Below are 23,461 nucleotides of genomic sequence, written 5' to 3'. Positions count from 1 at the left end.
CGGGCGCAGTGGTTCATGCCTGTAATCCTAGAACTTTGGGAGGCTGAGGTGGGCAGATCACCTGAGGTCAGGAATTCGAGACCAGCCTGACCAACACGGTGAAACCCCGTCTCTACTAAAAATACAAAAAAAATTAGCTGGCCGTTGTGGCGCGTTCCTGTAATCCCAGCTACTCAGGAGGCTGAGGCAGGAGAATCGCTTGAACCCGGGAGGTGGAGGTTGCGGTGAGCCAAGATTGCACCATTGCACTCCAGCCTGGGTGACAAGAGCAAAACTCCGTCTCAAAAAAAAAAGAAAGAAAGAAAAAATAAAAGAAAAGGAGATATAAAAGTTCTAGATCTGTGCTGTTCACTGCCCACATAATGCTAGTGGGCACCGACATGTGGATGGTCTGAAATGGGATTCACTGTAAATGTAAAATAGACACTGAGTTTCAAAGGCTCAGTGAGGAAAAGGGACTGTGAAATAAGTAACAGTCATTGTCATCAATTACATGTTGAAATAATCTTTTAATTATTTTTTATTAAACAAAATAGATTAGAATTCATTTCACCTGCTTTTATTTTTCATATTTTGAGGGGGAGTCTCACTCTGTCGCCCAGGCTGGAGTGCAGTAGCATGACCTTGGCTCACTGCAACCTCTGTCTCCTGGGTTCAGGCAATTCTCCTGCCTCAGCCTCCCCAGTAGCTGAGATTGTAGGCGCCTGCCACCACACCTGGCTAATTTTTGTATTTTAGTAGAGACAGGGTTTTACCATGTTGGTCAGGCTGGTCTCGAACTCCTGACCTTAGGTGATCCACCAATCTCAGACTCCCAAAGTGCTGGGATTATAGGCGTGAGCCACTGCGCCCGGCCCGTTTCACCTATTTTTAAAATGTGGCCACTAGAACGCTGAGAGCTCCATCTGCGCCTGCCCTCTATATACAAGGCAGGGCCGCTTCAGGTGGTAACTTTGGGATGACAGCCCTGGTCCCAGCCCCACTTCAACTTCCCACCAAATCATGAAGGTCTCTTGCTCAGCCCCCTTTCCTGGAAAGGGGCTGGAAATAAACTAGCCCAGGTGTGTGGGTGTCTAGATTTTTGGGTTCTCCAGATAAAATACAAGCATCTCCCTGAAAAACCCTTTTGTTTTTTTTTAAAAAAATACAGATGAGGTCTCCCTATGTTGCCCAGGCTGGTCTTAAATTCCTGGCCTCAAGGGATTCACCTGGCTCAGCCTCTCAAAGTGCTGGGATTACAGGTGTGAGCCATCATGCCCGGCCCTGTTTTGCTGTTTAAGCAGCTACTTTCTGAGTGCTGCTTGACCTTTTAAAATCCTGCACTTCACAGAAAGGTACGAAGGGGCTTTCTTGCACTCACTTGAGATAGTCATCTGGGTGGCTGTGTGATAGAAAGGGAAGTTTTGAATAGGATGTATGAGTTGCGGGAGGGTTTTCGCTCGGCATCAATGGAGACAGTCCTGGATAGACGCTATTCAAGTTTGAATCCAGGTTCACTGGTTCTTAGGAGACTTTTTAAAGTGGTGCCACAGAACATCACAGCAACAGTCACAGAACAGTTTTTCTTTTTCTTTTTCTTTTTTTTTTTGAGACAGGGTCTCACTCAGTTGTCCAGGCTGGAATGCAGTGACGTAATCTCAGCTCACTGCAACTTCTGCCCCCAAGGCTCAAGCGATCCTCACATGTCAGCCTCCTGAGTAGCTGGAACTAAGAACATTTTTCCCATCAGGTGTTTAGCATCACAGACCTCTCTCTCTCTCTGTGTGTGTGTGTGTGTGTGTGTGTGTGTGTATTCACACACAAACATATTGTATTAGTCCATTCCTACATTGCTATAAAGAACTACCTGAGGCTGGGCGTGGTGGCTCACACCTGCAATCCCAGCACTTTGGGAGGCCAAGGCGAGCAGACCACCTGAGGACAGGAGTTCGAGACCAGCCTGGCCAACATGGTGAAACCCATCTCTACTAAAAATACAAAAGTTAGCCAGGCTTGATGGCAGATGCCTGTAATCCCAGCTACTCAGGAGGCTGAGGCAGGAGACTCACTTGAACCTGGGAGGTGGAGGTTGCAGTGAGCCAAGATCGCACCACAGCACTCCAGCCTGGGCAACAGAGAGAATGCGACTCCGTCTAAAAAAAAGAAGAAGAAGAAGAAGAAGAACTACCCGAGACTGGGTAATTTATGAAGAAAAGAGGTTTAATTAACTCTCAGGCTTAACAAGAAGCATGACTGGGAGGCCTCAGGAAACTTACAATCATGGTGGAAGGTGAAGGGGAATCAAGCACCTTCTTCACATGGTGGCAGGAGAAAGAGAGAGAGAAGGGGGAAGCGCCACACACTTTCCAAACCATAAGATTTCAGATAGAACTCACTATCACGAGAACAGCAAGGGGGAAATCCATCCCCATGATCCAACCACCTCCCACCAGCCTCCTCTGCGACACATGGGGATTACAATTCGACATGAGATTTGGGTGGGGAGACAGAGCCAAACCAGATCACAGGTATGTTTATATATTTAATACCTTAAAATATATTACTCAGTATATTATATTAAATATAATATAAAATTATATATAATATATAAAACTGTATTATATTTAATGTAATATTATATATATATATATGTGTATATAGATATATATATTCTGAAAATGCCAGGACATTGTTTTGAGCATTTCTGAACTTTGCGTGCATTTCTGTTTATAAATTGTTCTGCACAGAAGATGTGCCTGTTTTACTGTATTGCTGTGCCCCTTTGACATACCACATCAATGTCTTTATTTGTTGAGCAGTTTTTCTTACCTCTGGCACTACAAGATACCCCAGGCTCATCTTGTGTATTTTCTGCTCCAGTCCTTGAATCAGCCAGTTCTCAAAGGAGACTGGTACCTTTGGAGAATGGTATTGCTAACCCAAGATCTGGGTGCTAGATGTGCTCATTGCTACTAGAGTGTCATTTCTCAGCCTCTTGGGTGACGGAGTAAAGAAATACATATGCATTTACTAACATGTATATACACATAACTACACATATTTCTATATGTAGCCATTTTTGTCCTTATACATGTATATTTTTGAGACAGGGTCTCACTCTGTCACCCGGACTGGAGTGCAGTGGCACAATCTTGGCTCACTGCAGCCTCAACCTATTGGAGTCAAGCGATCCTCCCACCTCAGCCTCCTGAGTAGCTGGGTCCAGTGCCACCAAACCTGGCTAATTTTTATATTTTCAGTAGAGACAGGGTTTCACCATGTTGCCCAAGCTGGTCTCGGACTCCTGGGCTCAAGCGATCTGCCCACCTCGGCCTCCCAAAGTGTTGGGATTACAGGTGTGAGCCACCCTGCCCAGCCTCATTTTTGTCTCTATTAAGCTAAACATGAGTTCTTACCAAGGCCTCCAGGTCTAATTCACTATCACATGGACCCTTCCAGCCTCCTTCTGTTGCTTATCTTTCTTACTCCAACTCTGCTTGTATTTCTAAATCCTTATTCCAGGGAGGGCTACACCCCTATTGAAGAACTTTCTTTCCAGAGGTATTTTGTTTGTGATGAGGAAAAAAAAAAAAAAAATTGTGCTTAATTTCTATCAATGGAAAGAGAAAATGTCATCAAATTTTACAAACAACTAGAAATGTCCTTAAGGTTGTCGTTGGAATCTGTTATTATTGGAACACAGCAGTCTATATGGGTCACTAAAGCACACGAGTTATGTGCTTTTGGTCCACGGCCTGGCTGACTGCTCCCAGCATCTCTTTCCTGGTGCTGGGTAGTAGAGGCTCTGAACCAGAACCTACAGGAGGGGCCTGAACACATTTGTCCACCCTCCAAAGTCACATGCGCCTCAGTGTCTTCCTAGAACTGTGTCTTGGAGACGATGGGCTCCACCTGCTGTGGTCAGTGATGCCGGCCACCTCATTTGCTGATGCCGACAGCATCAGCAAAGCTCAACGTGAATTCACATCAGTGTGAGGATGTCCCACAGAAGAGCCCAGTACTGGCTGGAGAGTGGTTCCTCTGTGTCTTCCCAGCCTGGCTTCCTACCCTCCAGGAGGATGTGCATCTCCTCCCGATGCCGACATGGGCAATGAGCATTTCCCTCTCTTCTCAGGCTCGTGCTCATGTAAGCATTGGCCTTACCAGTGTGGGATTCTTCATCCAAGCCGACACAGCCTGTCTGTGACAGCTTATGTTTAATCACACAAGTCATAATAATTGGAACACTTATTTCAAGCATTTTGCTTCTATCAATTTATTTAATCTTCACAACAAGCCTATATTAGCTATATTTTTGTAGAAAAAGAGAAAGGCACATTCAGGTTTATTTATTTTTTTCTTTACTTCTTACACACCTAGTAACTAATGAAGCTAGGGTCTACACGGAACACCTCGACCGTGCATACTGCCGCTAAGTAATGCATGAATGCACGTTGATTGTTTAAAAACAAAGATAGACCGGGCGCAGCGGCTCAAGCCTGTAATCCCAACACTTTGGGAGGCTGAGGCAGGTGGATCCCTTGAGCCTAGGAGTTCGAGACCAGCCTGGGCAACATAGTGAGACTTCATCTCTACCAAAAATACATAGCCAGGCATAGTGGTGTGCGCCTGTAGTTCCAGCTACTCGGGGGCCGAGGTGGGAGGATCACTTGAGCCCAGGAGGTTGAGGCTGCAGTGAGCCATGATCATGCCACTACACTCCAGCCTGGGTGACAGAGCTCAGATCTTGTCTCAAAGAAATGAAACATAAATAAACAAGATAAAATTAAAAATCCAACACAGAAATATATGGAGTAAAATTTATAATCCCTCTTTATCACCTCCTTCCAATTCTCCTTTCCCCTTCGAGGTAACTATTCTTCATTGTGTGTGTATCTCCTTCCAGACCGGTTTTTTCTTCTTACATTGTTTCATGGATTTATTTTTTTAGAAATAGAGAGATGGGGTCTTGCTATATTGCCCTAGCTGGTCTAGAACTCCTGGTCTCAGGCGATCCTCCCACCTGAGCCTCCCAAAATGTTGGAATTACAAGCATGAGCCACCGCACCCAGACCCCAGACCTGTTTCTATGAATGATATAGACTTAGCATTTGGGAGAGACTTTAAATACATAATATATATGTACATATATATAATTATACTAATGTGTCATATTTTGACTTGTTAATTTCACTTGGCAGTGTGCCTTAGAGATCTTCCATGTCACTGTATATAAATCTACCTCAGTCTCTTAAGGGTTCCACAGTGTGCATACACTGTAAGTTATTTATCCAGTCTCTAATTGATAGCTAAGTTGTTTCCAGCATTTTACTAGGTAATCAACACCTTGGTGAACATCCTTGCATATGCCTTGTGTGACAATGTCAGAGGGTGGATTCCCAGAAATAGAATTTTTGAATCACAGTGAATCCACATTTGACGTGCTATTACTGACTAATTGTTCTCCAAAAAGTTTGGGCTGATTTTCACTCCTCTATGACATGTGGGGAGCTTGAGAACGCCTGTTTTCCCACACCCTCACTAACACTGAATAGTAGCAATCCTTAACATTTTTGCTAATCTGATAAGTGCGAAATGGGATCTCCTTGTTTGAATGTGAATTGGTTCTTTTTGAATTTGTGATTTTAGTTTCCTCATTACTCATATGTTACTGGGCTTTGAATTTCTTTTTCAGTCTTGTGCTATCATTTGCATCTTTCTTCATAATAATCTAAAATTATCTTTAAAACTCTTTGTTGATTTCACCTTTGAGCTTAGGTGGATTTTGTTGAGAAATAGGAGTTTCCATTTCTGGAGCAGTATGGGTCTATCTGGAGTCGTTGTCATGATCCCTGTGGTACCTGGCAGGGTGACAACAACATAGCCAGTGACAAGAGGGCTGATTCTCTGCCTCTCCCTACAGACACCTCCTTCTTGGTCCCTCCCAGCCCCACCTGGAGCCTCCCAAGTGCTCCTTCCTTAAGGATAAACTGTTCTAGAACACATCAGTCTTTGGAAACTTGTAGACTTTTGTCACAGCCTCTAGGCTGGCTATGACTCAGCCCCTGATGTCTAAGGCTGTCCACATGGAAAGTGTCAATTCCCCTCACAAACCTGCCCCCAGCCCTGGCTCTGGACCTGCAGAAGAGCTTGCTGTGCCTTCCTCCCACTGTGTGTCTTCTACCGCTTATTCCCGTCCCTTTTGTGCCATCAGAAAGATAGAACAGCCACAGATGCTAACCCTTTCAAAAAGCACCACATCACTCCATGAGAATAGAGAGATACAGATTTTAGAGACTGGGTCTTGCCCAGTCACCCACGCTGGAGTGCCAGTGGTGTGATCTTGGCTCCTTGCAGCCTCCAACTCCTGGGCTCAAATGATCCTCCCACCTCAGCCTCTCAAGTAGCTAGGACTACAGGCATGTACCACCATGCTGGGCCGTTCTTTTTTTTTTTTTTTGTGAGACAGGGTCTCGCTCTGTCGCCCAGGCTGGAGTGCAGTGGCGCAATCTTGGCTCACTGCAACCTCTGCCTCCCGGATTCAAGCGATTCTTGTGTCTCAGTCTCCCGAGTAGCTGGGACTCCAGGCGCGCACACCACACCCGGCTTATTTTTGTATTTTTTGCAGACGGAGTTTCGCCATGTTGGCCAGGCTGGTCTCAAACTTCTGACCTCAAGTGATTCGCCCATCTCGGCCTTCCAAAGTGCTGAGATTACAGGCGTGAGCCACTGCGCCCAGCCTGTTTTTTTTTTTTAGAGACAGGACCTCATTCTGTTGCCAGGCTTGTCTGGAACTCCTACGCTCAAGCACTCCTCCTGCTTTAGCCTCCCAGAATGCTTCAGATTACAGTCATGAGCTATTACACCCAGCCTAGGTATAGATTTTTTAACCTCTGAGATCTTTTAGAAATGTCTGTGTATGCCGGGCGCAGTGGCTCACGTCTGCAGTCCCAGCACTTTAGGAGGCCAAGGCAGGTGGATCACTTGAGGTCAGGAGTTCGAGACTAGCCTGGCCAAAATGGTGAAACCCCGGCTCTACCAAAAATACAAAAATTAGCCAGGTGTGGTGGCATGCGCCTGTAATCCCAGCTACTCAGGAGGCTGAGGGAGGAGAATTGCTTGAACCTGGGAGGCGGAGGTTGCAGTGAGCAGAGATTATGCCACTGTACTCCAGCCTGGGTGACAGAGTGAGTCTCAAAAAAAAAAAAAAAAGAAAAAGAAAAAAGAAAGGCCAGTCGCGGTGGCTCACGCCTATAATCCCAGCACTTTGGGAAGCTGAGGCGGGTGGATCACCTGAGGCCAGGGGTTTGAGACCAGCCTGGCCAATATGGTGAAACCCGATTTCTACTAAAAATACAAAAATTAGCTGGATGTGGTGGCACGCGCCTGTGGTCCCAGCTACTCAGGAGGCTGAGGCAGGAGAATTGCTTGAACCTGGGAGGTGGAGGTTGCAGTGAGCCGAGATCGCGCCACTGCACTCCAGCCTGGGCAACAAGAGTGAAACTCCATCTCAAGAAAAAAAAAAAAAAAACAAGAGAGAGAAAGAAAGAGACAGGTTCTGTTTCAAAGCCCCCTGCACTGCACCTAAAGGAGTCTCAGCTGTTAACACCTATGTCTCCCTACCTTCTGTGATATTGACTAGGCTACTATTTTTTTTTTTTTTTTTTTTTTTTTTTTTTTTTTTTTTTTTTGAGACAGGGTCTTGCTCTGTCACCCAGGCTGGAGTGCAGTGGCACAATCTCAGCTCACTGCAACCTCTACCTCCCAGGTTCAAGCAATTCTCCTGCCTCAGCCTCCTGAGTAGCTGGGACTAGAGGCATGCACCACCACACCCAGCTAATTCTTTTAATTCTTTTGTATTTTTTGTAGAGATGGGGTTTCACCATGTGACCCAGGCTGGTTTCGAACACTTGAGCTCAAGTGATCCTCCCTTCTTGGCCTCCCAAAGTGCTAGGATTACAGGCATGAGCCAACACACCAGGCCTGCACTCATTTCTTAATCAAGGAAAAATGAATATAAAAGGAGTCTTGGGAAATCTAGGAAGCTCATTACAGGAATTCCTCATAGAGGTGACTCAGCACTTCATTTCACAAGGAGAACCAGAAGTGTCGCAAACACAGTGTTCTTCCCTTTAAAGAGGCAGATCGAACCAGGATGTCCCTGCGTAACTCTCTGCAGGAGACCCGGGCTCAGTTACAAGAGACTCTGGGTTGGCAGAAACAGTGCTCCCACTTTTTCAGAAGTGACTGGGTCTGGAATGGCTGAATTACATGACGTGCTTCTGCGAGAGGATGGCAGACTAGCTGGGGCCAGGTAGCCAGGGCTACCTGAAACACCAGGAAATAACTATTAGTTCATCTGATGAACCAGAAGCAATAGTGCTAACAGAAAATTTGCCTCCAAATATGTCATAAAATCCCAGCCAAACTTTTGCACACAGCATGCTCAATGGCATCCTAGTTTTTAAATTAATATTCATTATTAATTTAACATTAATATTAATATTCATTTGAGCTTATAAATGTATATAAAATGTATATGAACACTAACTATAGTCAAGAAATTGAAAGGATGGAATGTCTTTATAGTAGCTTGTTTTGCCAAATTACCTAAGGGTTTTTTTGTTTGTTTGTTTTTGATGCGGAGTCTTGCTCTCTCGCCAGGCTGGAGTGCAGTGGCATAATCTTGGCTCACTGCAACCTCTGCCTCCCGGGTTCAAGCAATTCTCCTGCCTCAGCCTCCCAAGTAGCTGGGACTACAGATGCACGCCACCACGCCCAGCTAATTTTTGTATTTTTAGTGGAGCCAGAGTTTCACCATGTTGGCCAGGCTGGTCTCGAACTCTTGACCTCGTGATCTGCCCACCTCGGCCTCCCAAAGTGCTGGGATTACAGGTGTGAGCCACTGCGCACGGCCAAGTTTTTTGTTTTTTTTTTTAAGTACTTTCCAGGGCAGGTGAGGTGGCTCACACCTGTAATCCCAGCACTTTGAGAGGCCAAGGCAGGCGGATCATGTGAGGTCAGGAATTCGAGACAAGTCTGGCCAACATGGTGAAACCCCATCTCTACTAAAAATGCAAAAATTAGCTGGGCATGGTAGCACATGCCTGTAATCTCAGCTACTGGGGAGGCTGAGGCAGCAGAATCACTTGAACCTGAAAGGCAGAGGTTGCACTGAGTGGAGATCATGTCATTGCACTCCAGCCTGGGGAACAAAGAGCAACACTTCATCTCACAAAAAAAAGGGGGGGGGGGGTACTTTCCCAGATGTCATACCTTCCTTACCAATGCTGTAATTTTCCTAATTTCACACACACCTCACATATGGTATATTTCAGCCAGTGAGAGCTCAACCAACTGCAGAACATCCAGCACTGCATGTCACATCGTGTCACCCACTTGCTGAGGGCAAGCCCGGCATGATTTGGTCTGAAGCTGACTTGAAAGGCTGAGAGTTCAAGACTTGTCACTGGGTCCCAAAAAGGCCCTGTGAGCCTGGAGGCAGAACCCAGTCCTGTCTCAACCACCAAGCTCAGGACTGGGGGCTTTCCTGAGGATAGAGTCACACATGCGTGCACACATACACACACACACACACACACACACACATACTCATTCTGTTTGATGGTGGAGCGCCTTCCTTATGGAGACACACTTTTCAATAAAAAGAAGATGTAGGTCGCTTCTCCTGCAAGCTGCACTGGCCTTCCGCTAGCCCCAGAACCTCTCCTATCCAGGCAGTCCCTCTCCGGGCTGGGAGTCACCAGCACTGTTCTTAAGAGCTCCCTGGCACTACTTTCCCCAACGACTGGAAGTTCTTGACAACAGGAGCTATGACTGGCTTTTTGAAGTTTCTTACAGCACTTTTAAAGAAATATACACTTTAAAAAGTAACCCAATGAGCAGCAGACACTTTACATAATTTTAAAATAGCTTCTAATCCTGGTTTGTGGTATAGGCATGCATTTTTACAGTCTCGATTACGATGAACATCTTGCTTTGTATTTTAATTTCTGCCTTAGCATCCTACTGCGTCCACATTCCCATGTGTTTCAGTTACCTATTGCTGTGTAATAAACCACCCAAAAACTCAGTGGCTTAAAACAATCTTGATTGTTTCTCATGATCCTGTGGGTTGGCAGGGAGGTTCTTTGGCTTCACGAGTATTGCTCATGTGCCTGCACTGAGCTGGGGGCTCAGCTGGGCCCCTCTGTCCTTCTTCTTGTGCTGGCTAGCCAGGACTTCCTTACCGCATGGCAACCGGGCTTGGAGGGAGTGCTCTGAGAGAACAGACATAAGGTGCAAGCGCTTATCAAGGCTCATCTTGTGTCACGCCTCCGAAGAGTCCCATTGGCCAAAGCCAGTCACATGGCCAAGGCCAGCCTGACCAACCTGGTGAAACCCTGTCTCTACTGAAAATACAAAAAAATGAGTCGGGCTTGGTGGCTCATGCCTGTAATCCCAGCTACTTGGGAGGCTGAGGCAGGAGAATCTCTGGAACCCAGGAGGAGGAAGTTGCAGTGAGCCGAGATCATGCCACTGCACTCCAACCGGGGTGACAGAGTGAGACTCTGGAAGTTTTTGAGACTTCTCAATAACAAACAAAACAAAACAAAAACTAGTGATGGTTGAAAAGATGCAAGCATAAGGACAAGATACAGAGGGGCTCTCTGTGAAGACGTGATGATTTAGGGAGTGAGGAGCTGCAGGAACATTTCCTTATGTGCAAATTTGGAAAGTGGCAAAGGTCTTGAAACATACCTGTCGTAATTGTCAGGAGGCTACTGAATTAATGCAACAAATCTTTTGCTGATATTTATAGAATTTAAATAAAAGGGGAAATTGGACTAGGTGCCATGGCACACACCTGTAATCCCAGCACTTTGGGAGGCTGAAGTGGGACGACTGCTTGAGCCCAGGAGTTCAAGATCAGCCTGGGCAACATGGCGAAACCCCGTCTCTTTTTTTAAAAAAATGCAAAAATTAGCCAAGCATAGTGGTGTGTGCCTATAGTCCTAGCTACTCAGGAAGCTGAGTCAGGTGGATCATTTGAGCCCAGGAGGTCGAGGCTGTGGTGGGCTGTGATCACACCACTGCACTCCAGCCTGGGCAACAGAATGAGACTCTATCTCAAACACACGAACAAATAAATATAAAGGGAAAATAATTCACCCAGGGGCACCTCTCACAGATTCTCTTTGTTTTTGTTTGTTTGTTGTTGTTTTAAAGAGTTGAGGTCTCTCTATGTTGCCCAGGCTGGTCTTGAACTCCTGGGCTCAAAGGATTCTCCCACCTCGGCCTCTCAAGTAGCTGGGACTACAGGATCATGCCACCTCGTCCAGCTCAGATTCCCTCTCTGAACACCCTCAAAGGAGCGAGCCACCCACCTGCCCTGCAGCTGCAGTCAGTAATTTCTTACAAGCCTGCCACTTGTGTCTTTGTCCCAATTCTGTGGTCACAGTCCTACATGATTTTATATAAGTATAAGCATAGAGTATGTACATTTTATATTCACATCTGTAATCCACCTGTAATCCCAGCACTTTGGGAGACCAAGATGGGAAAATCACTTGAGGCCAGGAGTTTGAAACCAGCCTGGGCAACATAGGAGACCCTATCTCTAATTTAAAAAATTTAGTTGGTTGGGAGGGGTGGCTCATGCATGTAATCCCAGCACTTTGGGAGGCCGAGGAGAGTGGATCACCTGAGGTCAGGAGTTCAAGACCAGCCTGGCCAACATGACGAAATCCCGTCTCTACTAAAAATACAAAAAATTGGCCGGGTGTGGTGGCAGGCACCTGTAATCCCAGCTACTCGGGAAGCTGAAGCAGGAGAATCACTTGAACCCAGGTGGTGGAGGTTGCAGTGAGCTGAGATAGCACCATTGCCCTCCAGCCTGGGCAACAAGAGTGAAACTCTGTCTCGAAAAAAAAAAAAAAAAAAGTAGCCAAGCGTGGTGCTATGCACCTGTAGTCCCAGCTACTCAAGAGGCTGAGGTGGAAGAATCACTTGAACCCAGGAGTTCCAGGCTGCAGTGAGCTATGATCATACCACTGCACTCTAGCCAGGGCAACAGAGCAAGACTCTGTCTCTTAAAAAAGAAAAAGAAAGAAAGAAAAGAAAAAGAAAAAGCATCATATACACCTTTCCTTCTCCTAGTCTGTGTTTGCTTAACTCTCTCCCTAATGGTGAGTATATGGGCTTTCCAAACTGCTGCTGTTGTAAATAGTGTTGCTATGAAAATCTTTGCAGGTCTTTTATGTTGGATTATTTCCTTGAAGATATAGCCTCTAAAATGGGCCAGGGACTATAAATATATTTCTTGTTGCAAATTTCCAAACAGTTCCTAGATCCACCCCATCAGAATATACTCCAGATGGATCGGGCTTAGGTGTAAAAAAAATAAACCAAAAACCATAAAATCTGGGCTGGGCGCGGTGGCTCATGCCTGTAATCCCAGCAGTTTGGGAGGCCAAAGTGGGCGGATCACTTGAGGTCAGGAGTTTGAGACCAGTGTGGCCAACATGGTAAAACCTCGTCTCTACTAAAAATACAAAAATTAGCCAGGCATGGTGGCGGGTGCCTGTAATCCCAGCTTCTCAGAAGGCTGAGGCACGAGAATTGCTTGAACCTGGGAGGTGGAGGTTGCATAAGCTGAGATCGTGCCACTGCGCTACAGCCTGGGCAACTGAGTGAGACTCAAAAAAGTGAGTCTAAAAAAAACCACTATAAAATCTAAAGACAAATGAAGGAAAATAAGCAGTGCAGTCATTAGAGACAAGAGGACTTTCTAATTATATAAGAAAAGATTGAGAGATTTGATTATAAAACATTCTGAGCCACATTGAGCTAAGAAAAGACTATTCCCTATGGCAGTGAGGGAAACTGACCTGTAAGCAGAGGCCTCTGGCCTCAGCATTGCATTAAGGTGTAAACAATAAAATCTCTCAGGAATAACACAGGAGTAGGGTATACTATATGGAACAAAATATCCTCTGCTTGGAAAACAGCATAAGATGTCTGAGATGTACTATCATGACTAAATGTTTCAATTAAGTCAGATATTGTGATTATAAAGGTTTTATTTATTTATTTATTTGTTTAGAAACAGGCTTTCCCTCTGTTGTCCAGGCTGGAGTGCAGTGGCATGATCATAGTTCACTGTAGCCTGGAACTCCTGGGCTCAAGTGATCCTCCCATCTCAGCCTCCCAAAGTGCTGGGATTACAGAGCCACCAAGCCCAGCATAAAGTTGTTAAAAATTAAAAGACTCAGCTGGGCGCAGTGGCTCATGCCTATAATCCCAGCACTTTGGAGGCAGAGGTGGGAGGATCACTCGAGGTCAGGAGTTTGAGACCAGCCTGGCCAACATGGTGAAACCTGTCCCTACTAAAAATACAAAAAATTAGCTGGGCATGGTGGCAGGCACCTGTAATTCCAGCTACTCAGGAGGCTGAGGCAGAGGCAGGAGAACCTCTTGAACCCGGGAGGTGTAGGTTGTGGTGAGCCAAGATCATGCCACTGCACTGCAGCCTGGGCAATAGAGTGAGACTCCATCTCAAAAAAAAAAAAAAAATTAAAAGACTCTGGGCCAAGCACAGTAGCTCATTACCTGTAATTCCAGCACTTTGAGAGGCTGAGGTGGGAGAATCGCTTGGACCTGGGAATTCAAGACCAGCCTAGGCAACATGGTGAGATCCCATCTCTATGAAAAATTTAAAAAATTAGCCGGGCATGGTGGCACATGACTGTAGCCCCAACTACTCAGGAGACTGAGGTGGAAGGATCACTTGAACCTGGGAGGTCGAGGCTACAGTGAGCCGTGACTTCACCACTGCACTCCAGCCTTGGTAACAATAACAAGACTCTGTCTTGGGGGAAAACAAACGAAAGAAAAGGAAAGAAAATCTGGTAAAAGATATTGATAGACAAGATGACAAAGAGTTGAAATTCTTACTACATGATTAAATTCTAAAGAAAAATAATATTACTCCAAGATATGTAAAGAATGAGTAGAGAAATCACACATAAAAAAACCACAATTGATTATGAAACCATTGAAAAAATATAATCAGGTTGGGCGCAGTGGCTCACACCTGTAATCTCAGCACTTTGGGAGGCGGAGGCAGGTGGGTCACATGAAGCCAGGAATTCGAGACCAGCCTGGCCAATCTGGTGAAACTCCATCTCTACTAAAAATACAAAAATTAGCTGGGTGTGGTGGTGGGCGCCTGTAATCCCAGCTACTCAGGAGGCTGAGGCAGGAGAATCGCTTGAACCCAGGAGGCGGAGCTTGCAGTGAGCCGAGATTGTGCCACTGCACTCTAGCCTGAGCGACAGAGCGAGACTGTGTCTCAAAAACGACAACAACAAAAAATAAATAAAAATATATAATCAAAGAAATACACACTTAAAATAAGATATATTTTCTATCTATCAGATTAGCTGACTTTAACAATGTATAGCATCCAGAGTTACAGAAAGTGCTGTTGTAGAAGACGTGTCCTCACTAAGCCACTGCTGGGAGAAGGGAGACTCGCTTGCTTGTGTAAAGTGAACCGATTTCTCAATGTGTGAAAGGAACCTTAGCAACCTCATGCCCTTTGGCCCAGTAAGTGCTCTTCTAAAACTCCATTCTAAAGCTATAGCTTGTGGCTGGGCATGGTGGTTCATGCCTGTAATCCCAGCACTTTAGGAGGCTGAGGCGGGTGGATTACCTGAGGTCAGGAGTTGGAGATCAGCCTGGCCAATCTGGTGAAACCCCGTTTCTACTAAAAATACAAAAATTAGCCAGGTGTGGTAGTAGGCGCCTGTAATCCCAGCTACTAGGGAGGCTGAAGCAGGAGAATCGCTTGAACCTGGGAGGAGGAGGTTGCAGTGAGCTGAGATCATGCCACTGCACTCCAGCTAAGGTGACAGAGCAAGATTCCATCTCAAAGAAAACAAGCTATAACCTTAAATACATAAGATGCTCTATAATCAACATTATCTCTAATACCAAAAAAAGAAAGTGGAAATAAACAAAATATCTAATAGAGAAGTGATCAGATAAATTACTAAATTCACTTGGCTGTTATGCAGCCATTAAGACTTATGCTTAAATAACTTTTATAATATGCTTAAATAACTTTTATAATATGGAAACTACTTATATTATAATGTTACATATAAAAATGTATGCAGTGATACCTAGTAATCACTTCATTACCTGGGACTTGGCCATTTGATTTATTCCTACTGGCAGAGGTGGGTCATTTATGGTCATTTCATTATATATATTTTGAGGCGGAGTTTCGCTCTTGTTGCCCAGGCTGGAGTGCAATGGCACGATCTCAGCTCACTGCGACCTCCACCTCCCGGGTTCAAGTGATTCTCCTGCCTCAGCCTCCCAAGTAGCTGGCATTACAGGCATGCACCACTGTGCCAGGCTAATTTTGTATTTTTAGTAGAGACAGGGTTTCTCCATGTTGGTCAGGCTGGTCTCAAACTCCTGACCTCAGGTAATCCACCCGCCTCGGCCTCCCAAAATGCTGGGATTACAGGCGTGAGCCACCGTGCCTGGCTTCATTTTATATTTTTCAAATTTATGTTCAAATGTTCTCCAAAAGATCAGCATGACTGAAGATGTTGGATGAGGAGCAGAGAGCTGCAGGGAAGGGTGAAAGAGAGGGTAGATTTATAACCTAGAATGCAGGCTGGGTGCAGTGGCTCACATCTGTAATCCCAGCAATTTGGGAGACCAAGGTGAGAGGACTGCTTGAGTCCAGGAGTTCAAGACCAGCCTGGGTAACATAGTGAGACATTCATCTCTACAAAAAATTTTAAAAATTAGCCAGATATGGCCGGGCACAGTGGCTCACACCTGTAATCCCAGCACTTTGGGAGGCTGAGGCAGGCGGATCAAAAGATCAGGGGATCGAGACCATCCTGGCCAACATGGTGAAACCTTGTCTCTACTAAAAATACAAAAATTAGCTGGGCGTGGTGGCGCATGCCTATAGTCCCAGCTACTGGAGAGGCTGAGGAAGGAGAATTGCTTGAGCCTGGGAGGCGGAGGTTGCAGTGAGCCGAGATTGCGCCACTGCACTCCAGCCTAGCTACAGAGTGAGACTCCGTCTCAAAAAAAAAAAAAAAATTAGCCAGATGTGGTGGTGCATGCCTGTAGTCCCAGCTACTCAAGAGGCTGAGGTGGGAGGATGGCTTGAGCCCAGGAGGTTGAGGCTGCAGTGAGCCGAGATTGCACCACTGCACTCCAGCCTGGGTGACAGAGTGAGACCCTATCTCAAAAAATAAAACAAAAATAAATATAAAACCTAGTACTCAAAAAAAGGCAGGCCATGAGGGAGACGGAAGGTGGGAAGGAAGACGTGTAACTGGGCATGGATGTGACATTTCCAATAGAAACACTGAAAATGAGTCTTGAGTCATGCAAATATTCATTCAAAAATATTTCTCGAGCACCTAATTGGGAACACAGGGCAGAAAAGACACAGGTTCTGCCCTTTGAGGAGAGATGCCACACGGCTGACAGAAGAGTGCCCACTGCACAGCCTGCGGATCGCCCGGAGGGTGCTGAGCAGGAAAAGCGAAGGCCTGGAATGGCGCCTGGAGCCCGATGACACTCTTGTCAATGGGACGAAAACCAACACTGCCAAAGGCTGCACCAGGAACTGGCTGTGGAGGCATAGGTGTGTAAAAGAAGCTGGAATGGATTGGAAAGCGACACACCAAATTAAGGAAAAGTGCTACCTGCAAAAATGAGAGGGGAAAGGAATGGAACCAGGAGTAGTCATTAAAAGGGAAAAAGGATTGCAAGCAAATGTCACAAAGTGTGATATTTCTGGGGGGAATAAATGCATTGGTTGAGATATGTACAAACGTGGTGGGATCAAGGAGAAGGAGCACTTAGAAACCTGAGTAGGGAGAGAGGGGACCTGCAGGCTGAGGAGGGGTTGGCCAGCCCCAGCAGGACAAGACGGCTGGTGGATGGGGTTCAGAGGCCTTTCAGGCAGAAGAACCCCAAAAGTAAGGTTGTGCCTGCCGTGGGAAAGACTGTGGCAAGCAGGCGTGGCAGGTGCATGAAAGGCCCGGGCACCCTGGAAGGACGTCAGGCTTCACGCTGAGGGAGATGAGAAGCTTGTTCTGGGGCAGTATGAAGGGTAAACTGAGGGAGGGAGGGAGGGGCCTACAGAGCCAGGACCTTCCTCAAGAGCCCTGGAAGCTTGGAGGCCAACACACCCAGCTGCCGTCTGCAGCAGCACTGGATGCAGCACAAATGGCGGAGAAGCCCTGGGGAGCAGTTTCAGGAGAGGAAGAGGGTGGGGAAAGGGCGCAGCAAGTTGGGGAACCAGTGGAATGGCAACAAGGCCAGGTGGAGGCTGGCTGTCTTTTGGGGGCGTCCAGCACCCCATCCTAAGAGCACCCTGACCTCCTTGGAGGAGATCGCCTTATGCTCGCTTCCCTCAAGGAGAGTCAAAGGGCCACATCCTTCCCAGCTAGCCCCAACCTGGGACAGGAATGTGGCGTCCCCTGGCCAATTGGTCGTTCTTGCCTAGGGCTTTGGCTCCTGAGTGAGTGAGATAAGGACACTGGTGGTAAGAGGTCCTTTATAAAAGCAGGTGCGGCAGGAGTGGCTGCGGCCCCGGGGTCCTGGCCGAGACTGGCTGACTGGCTTCCGCCCCCAGAGCCCTCACTTCCTGACTTTCCCAAGCCTGGTTTCCCCCTGTCTATTGTCCATTCTGTGAGCTCTCCCCACTGTGGACTTCCATTAAATTCCCCTCTGCTTAAACTAGCCAGAGTCAGTTTCCCGCTCCCAGATACAAGCATGGGCCTGAGTCAGCCGCTCAACTGACAGCCGTGGAGTCAGCCCGAATCTCTGCAGTTTGCTCCTCACAGTGCATCTTGAACCTGATTCATTCCCCTGACCTCTCTCCGGATCTGCATTTTCTCACTTCTGCGCAGCTGCAGCTGCTTCCAGCCTGGGCTTCCTCCCAGCTCTCTACATCCTAAGTTCTCTTAAGGATCACTGTTGGACTTTGATCCTGCAGACACCCCTGCTCAAGAAGTTCATGTGGCTCCCGTCGCCCAGTGGTCAAGTCCAGCGTCCATAACCTTCTGTTATGGGGGCAGGGGCGGCCCTGCCCCCTGCCCCGTGACTGGAGAAGCCCTGTGTTCTTGAGGGGCTCCAGGTGGGTCACCTTGCAGCCTTCTCCCGGTGGAAAGCCTCTCCTAACCTTAGTGAGAGTTCGGGGGCGGGGGTTGGCTCTCTGGATCTGTGTCAGTGCTCCAGGCGACTGCTTTGGTTTGGGGCAGTCACTGACCCCCCTGGGGTTGCTGCCATCTACAGAAGGCCTGGGCTGGGTCAGGTGGGCGCTGGCCGTTCCTCACAGTGGAACGGATGCTCTGTAAAGGCCCTCCTGACTTTTGTTCACTTCGTCCCTTTGTGAGGCCCCAGCCTTGGTAGAGGTCATGGAGGGACCATCCAAAGGCCCTGCTTTCTCCACCTTCATCATTGCAATCCCATGAGCCAGGTGGGCACAGGTGGCTTGCACTGTGGAACCTCAGGAAAAAGGAGACAGGCATTGATGCCAGTCCCACAGAGGCACAGAGCTCTTCCTTGGTGCCTGCTGTGTGGACAAAGGCCTGGCCAGTGTGCAGAGTCTGGGGTTCTGTGATGCCACAGGCCCTGCCTCTGTGTGAGCTGCTGCCTGCAGGGCCTCCCTCACCCTGCAGCCTCATCACCTCCTGACCATTGCCGGCAACCGACCAAGCTCTCTCGTGTGAGGTGGGCACCCCCTGGGCTGTCTCTCCAGCTTCCAAGAATGGCCCCCTTTCAGGTCATTGCCTTGAGCTGTCTAGACCCATCCAGGGTTTTAGCACAAGGCTCTCAGGAGTTAAACGTACCATGAAACCTGCCCCACTTCCCAGGATATAATTAGACCAGAGTCCTCTCCCTGGGAGTGTGTGCGTGTGAGAGAGAGACAAAGAGGAAGAAAGGGAGGGAGGAAGGGAGGGAGGGAGGCGGAGATTGGCTGAGGGCCTGTCTCTGGTTCGGGGCCTGTCACTCCTGGGCAGCCTGGCTCCCCGCTGAGCTCCCTCGCCTCTTGCCATTGGCAAGACACACTGAGGAAGGCTCCTGCAGAGAAGACAGACAGGCAAAGCTCCTCAGAGGGGAGCTGGCTAGGAGGCCCAAGCCTCACCCACCCCATCACTGTCCTGGCTCTGAGGCCATCCTCACCCCTTGCTGCAGGGGCTTACCCATCCCCAGTGGGTTAGGCTGTGTGTCCGACTGGCCTTTTTCCTCTGGGTGTTTGGGTCATGCTCAACTGTGGACTACTGTTTTTGAGAACAAATTTTAAATGTTAATAGCCTTATTTTTTTTTCGATAAAGTAATAGAGGAAAACATTAAAAAGAGAGTAAATCTCCCTGCTCTGTTTTGCTTTGAGGGTCTGGCTCTGTCGCCCAGGCTGGAGTGCAGTGGCGTGATCTCAGCTCACCGCAGCCTTGACCTCCTGGTCTCAAGGGATGCTCCCACCTCAGCCTCTGGGACTAAAGCCATGTGCAACGAACGACACTCAGCTAATTTTGTTTAGTTTTCGTAGAGATGAGGTCTCACTATGTTATCCAAGCTGGTCTCAAACTCCTGGGCTCAAGCAATCTTCCCACCTTGGCCTCCCAAAGTTCTGAGATTACAGGCAGGAGCCAAGGTGCCTGGCCTATTGTTAGTTTTTTAAAGTGTGATTGTAGTATTAAGTTATAGTTTTATTTTTGTTTTTTAAAGAAGGTGGGGGGAAGGAAAGTGAGGAAAGGGGTAAAGGTTATTTTTTAAAGCATAGTCCTTCTGTTTTAGGGATAAGTACTAAAATAGGGATGACTTTACATGATATGATGACTGCTGCTTACTTTTGAAGCAGCTGTGTTGTCTGGGGTACATACCCTGGGGTTCTTTGTCTTGTGCCAGGAAAATTTAGGACACGGACACACACGAGGAGTTTAGGAGTGGAGGTTTAATAAGCAGAAGAGAAGAGAAAGAGAAACAGTACTCCACAAGAGAGAAAGGTCTCCCAGTGGAAAAGACCAGTGGGCAGCAGATGTGCCACATTTTAAAGGCAGGTTTGAGGAGACGGTGTCTGATTTACATAGGGCTCCCAGATTGGTTCAATCAAGTATGACATTTACATAGCACCGGGAATGCTGGACGCCCTGCCCTAATCTTATTATGTAAATGAACTCTCCCGTTGACCAGCGCCATGTTGTCAGCTCCTTACTGTACACCTGGTGGATAAACAGAAGAGAAGATGGAGCCGCCATCTTGAACATGATTGGCACAATTGCTGGCATCTATGTCCCTGCAGCTAGATTTTATAGGCTGCTCTTTGTTAGAAAGGAAAATAAGCTGGGGCTGCTTTTCATTAAAAGGAAAATTTACTGAGGACTTCCCTACCCTCACTATCTGCCTGAGTAATTTCTTCTTAACTCCTGTACTACTTTGAAATGGGGAGAGGGAGATGGATAAAAGTATAAATGAAATAAAATTGCTCTGAGGATACAGGAAAAAAACAAACCAAAGTACTCCCCCTATTTTCCTACTAAACAACACAGATACTTCAGTGACCAGATGTGTGGGGGTATCTCCCCATACACCAATCAACCAGCAGAATTCAGCTCAATTCTGACATTGTCTACCTGGGAAACCGCCTCAGATCCCACGGATTGGAGGCTTAGTCCCATAAGACTTCAGACGCCAATCGCGAGCCCCAGGTTGTTTTGCTTGTGCTTCTGACCGACAGCTTTAAATCTGGGTTCCCAAGACCCTCTCCTTGAGTTCAATTAATTTGCTAGAGTGGCTTACAGAACTCGGATAAACACTTTACTTATATTATCGGTTTATGATAAAGGATATTACAAAGGATACAGATAAAGAGATGCGCAGGGCCGGGCGTGTGGAATGGGGCGCGGAGATTCCATGCCCTCCCCAGGCACATCACCCTCCAGAAACCTCCATCTGTTCAGCTGCTTGGAGGCTCCCTGAGCCCCATCTTTTTGGCTTGTATGGAAGCGTCATTACGTAGGCATGATTGATTAAACCATGGCCATTGGTGATCAACTCGACCTTCAGCCCCTGTCCCTTCCCTGGAGGTTAGGCAGGGGTGGGACTGAAAGTCCCAACCCTCTGATCCTTCCCTGGTCTTTCCAGTGACCAACAAGCTGCTAGGCGTGGCCAGCCGACAGTCAACTCATTTGTATACAGAAAATGGCATGTCACTTTAGAGATTCTAGGATTTTAGGAGTTGTATGCCAGGAAACCGGATGAAGACCAAATATACACATACTTTTTTTTTTTTTTTTAAATGTAAGCCAGGCCGGGCGGGGTGGCTCACGCCTGTAATCCCAGCACTTTGGGAGGCCGAGGCGGGCGGATCACGAAGTCAGGAGATCGAGACCATCCTGGCTAACATGGTGAAACCCTGTCTCTACCAAAAAAATACAAAACAATTAGCTGGGTGTGGTGGCGGGCGCCCGTAGTCCCAGCCACTCGGGAGGCTGAGGCAGGAGAATGGCGTGAACCCGAGAGGCGGAGCTTGCAGTGAGCCGAGATTGCGCCACTGCATTCCAGCCTGGGCGATAGAGCAAGATTCCGTCTTAAAAAAAAAAAAAAAAAAAAAAAAAAAAGTAAGCCTTTATTTCCTTATTTTGCAAATAAAGCTGGCTGAGTTGGTTGCTTTTTGGTGGTTAGTCAAAGAGACCAAATCCCATATCCTTATCCAACTCCTCCTACTCCTCGTTTTCAAACTTAGTTGGGGCTGCCACAGCAGCAGGAGCAGCCGTGGCTTTAGTGGCCACAGGGGCAGCAGCCACAAAGGCAGATGGATCAGCCAAGAAGGTCTTGATCTTTTCAGCAGGTGGGAAGGTGTAATCAGTCTCCACAGGTAGAGCCAGGCCTCCTTTATACCTACTGATGATAGAATGGGGTACTGATGCAACAGGTGGGTAGCCAGTCTGCAGACACACTGGCAACATTGGGGGCACCCGCCAGGAAGCCAGAATACAGAGTTTCTTCTGTGATATCAAGCACTTCAGGGTTGTTAGACGCTACCATTGTTGAATAGCTGCTGGATGACCAGCCCAAAGGAGAAGGGAGAGATGTTTGGCGTGTTCAGCAGCGTGGCTTCGCTGGCTCCCACTCTGTCTCCAGTCTTGATCAGCTGCACATCACTCAGGATTTCAGTGGTGCCCCTGGAGATTTTAGTGGTAATGCCTAAAGCCTGGAAAAAAGAAATCTTCTCGGGCCCCAGACCACTGTTCTGGGCTGGTACAGTGACTTCACACGGGCCAGTGGCACCAGCACGGGCGGCAGCTGGTACCTTATTGGCCAGCAGCAGATCCCTGACCTCAGTGAGGTCCTCCTTGGTGAACACAAAGCCCACATTCCCCTGGAAAGGAGGCAACAGTTTCTCCAGAGCTGGGCTGTTTTCCAGTTGTCCTTGGGTGGCCTTGCGCATCATGGTGTTCCTGCCAATTGGCACCATGGCCTTCCCTTGGAGGGACGAGTGGATCTACTGTGTCTGCGTGCAGCCCACAGTGTCTGCTCCCATGATGAAACATTTCGGATAATTATCCAAAAGCTGGATGATCTTAAGGAAGTAGTTGGACTTCCAGGTCGCCCTGTCTTCCCTGAGCATCATGGTGGTGTGTCAGGGATGGCCATGCAGGCCAACACGATGTCACTTCCATGAGGATGCCTGGTGAGAGAAGGCCCAAATATATATTTCACAATATCACAATTGCCCGTGAGCTGATAATGAAGCTGGAGATGGCATCTATTTTAATATTGTGTCTACATTTGTGTATATTTGAACTTCTAAATAATACTTTTTTAAAACACCATAGAAGACAGCCACCCAACAATAACCACTGTTGACATCTTGGGACATTTGTCACCTGAACCCATTTCCTATGTTTAGGGGATGCACTGACTTGAAGCACAAATGCAAGACACTCACTTTCCCAGCCTCCCTTGTGTGGCATCTGACGGAGGCTGCCTAGACCTTGAATCAGAGGCTAACAATGGGAAAACCTGTATGCATTCTGGGCACAGCATGAGGGATTGCGGGAGGTCGGCTGCAGGAGTGAGCTCAGCGGATCTCTCTTGCTCTCCAGGTCACCTGGAGAATCTTAAGGCTCCCCCAAATCCTCTTCACAAATCTCTTTTTGTTATCGTTGTTGTTGTTGTTGAGACGGAATCTCACACACAATCTCGGCTCACTGCAACCTCCACTTCCTGGGTTCAGGTGATTCTCCTGCCGCAGCCTCCCTCCTGAGTAACTGGGGTTACAAGTGCCCGCCACCACACTGGATAGTTTTTTGTATTTTTAGTAGAGACGGGGTTTTGTCATGTTGGCCAGGATGGTCTCGAACTCCTCACCTTAAGTGATCCACCATCCTCGGCCTCCCTAAGTCCTGGGATTACAGGCGTGAGCCA

The 23,461-nt window shown here is 47.4% G+C and overlaps 1 pseudogene; it reads right to left on the bottom strand.

Moving 5' to 3' along the window:
• Window positions 1-21,711: 21,711 nt before the first annotated feature.
• On the bottom strand, window positions 21,712-22,686 carry LOC129489216 (large ribosomal subunit protein uL10-like; annotated as a pseudogene).
• Between the last annotated feature and the right edge of the window lie 775 nt (window positions 22,687-23,461).

The sequence above is a fragment of the Symphalangus syndactylus genome, chromosome 9 (genome assembly GCF_028878055.3).
Source record: "Symphalangus syndactylus isolate Jambi chromosome 9, NHGRI_mSymSyn1-v2.1_pri, whole genome shotgun sequence".
In the NCBI taxonomy this organism is placed as follows: Eukaryota; Metazoa; Chordata; class Mammalia; order Primates; family Hylobatidae; genus Symphalangus; species Symphalangus syndactylus.
This window is presented reverse-complemented; position numbering and strand designations above follow the sequence as displayed.